The sequence below is a fragment of the Arachis ipaensis genome, chromosome B02, assembly GCF_000816755.2.
Source record: "Arachis ipaensis cultivar K30076 chromosome B02, Araip1.1, whole genome shotgun sequence".
Lineage (NCBI taxonomy): Eukaryota > Viridiplantae > Streptophyta > Magnoliopsida > Fabales > Fabaceae > Arachis > Arachis ipaensis.
In genome coordinates this window covers 77,280,699-77,282,065 of record NC_029786.2, presented here as the reverse complement: position 1 = coordinate 77,282,065, position 1,367 = coordinate 77,280,699, and positions in this window count along the sequence as shown.

The window sequence follows — 1,367 nt, the reverse complement described above, 5'->3', positions numbered from 1 at the left end:
CTAGCCACAACAAGAGCTGTGATTGATGTGGACAGAGGAGAGTTGGTCCTCCAACTAAATGAGGACACCCTTGTGTTTAAAACTCAAGGATCTCCTTCTGTAACCATGGAGAGGAAGCATGAAAAGCTTCTCTCACTGCAGAGTCAATCAAAGCCCCCACAGTTAAACTCTAAGTTTGGTATTGGGAAGTCTCAACAATGCTCTGAACATCTGTGAGGCTCCATGAGAGCTCACTGTCAAGCTATTGACATTAAAGAAGCGCTTGTTGGGAGGCAACCCAATGTTATTTAATCATATCTATTTTATTTTCTCTTTGTTATTTCGTGTTTTATTAGGTTGATGATCATGTGAAGTCACAAAAACTACTGAAAAATAAAAAATAGAATGAAAAACAGCATTAAAAACAGCACACCCTGGAAGAGGAGCATACTGGCGTTAAACGCCAGTAAGGGGCATCTGGCTGGCGTTTAACGACAGAACAGAGCATGAAACTGGCGTTAAATGCCAGAAATAAGCAGCAGTCTGGCGTTTAAACGCCAGGATTGTACCCAGAGAAAAGCTGGCGTTAAACGCCAGAAACAAGCTCCATTTGGGCGTTTAACGCCAGAAACAAGCATGGAGCTGGCGTTTAACGCCAGAAACAAGCATGGAAGTGGCGTTAAACGCCAGAATTGCACAATAAGGGCGTTTTACACGCCTAATTGAGGCAGGGATGTTAAGTCCTTGGCCCCACTTGATCTGTGGATCCCACAGGATCCCCTCAGGATCTATGGACCCCACAGGATCTCCTCAGGATCTGTGGACCCCACAGGATCCCACCTAACCCTATTCTCTCCTCTTCACACCTTTTCATAACTCTCTTCCCCAAATACCCCTCACCAATCAACTCAATCACTCTTCCCCATCACCTCTTCACCAGTCACATCCATCTTCTCTTCCCGATAAATCCCACCTACCTTCAAATTCAAAATATTTTCCCTCCCAAACCCAACCCTAAATGGCCAACCCTAAACCCCTCCCCACTTCTATATAAACCCCTCATTCCTTCTTCTATTTCACACAACACAACCCTCTCTTCTTCCACCTCTCTTCCCCTCACCAATCAACTCAATCACTCTTCCCCATCACCTCTTCACCAGTCACATCCATCTTCTCTTCCCGATAAATCCCACCTATCCCACCTACCAAGAAACCTCTAGAAAGAGAAGGCAATTGCTTCCACCTCTGAGTCATGGGAGATGGAGAGATTCAACTCAAAGGTCCATCAAGACCACTTCCCACTTCTTGTGGCCAAGAAGAAAGTGATCCCTGAGGTTCCTTTCAAGCTCAAGAAGAATGAGTATCCGGAGATCCGACTTGAGATCCAA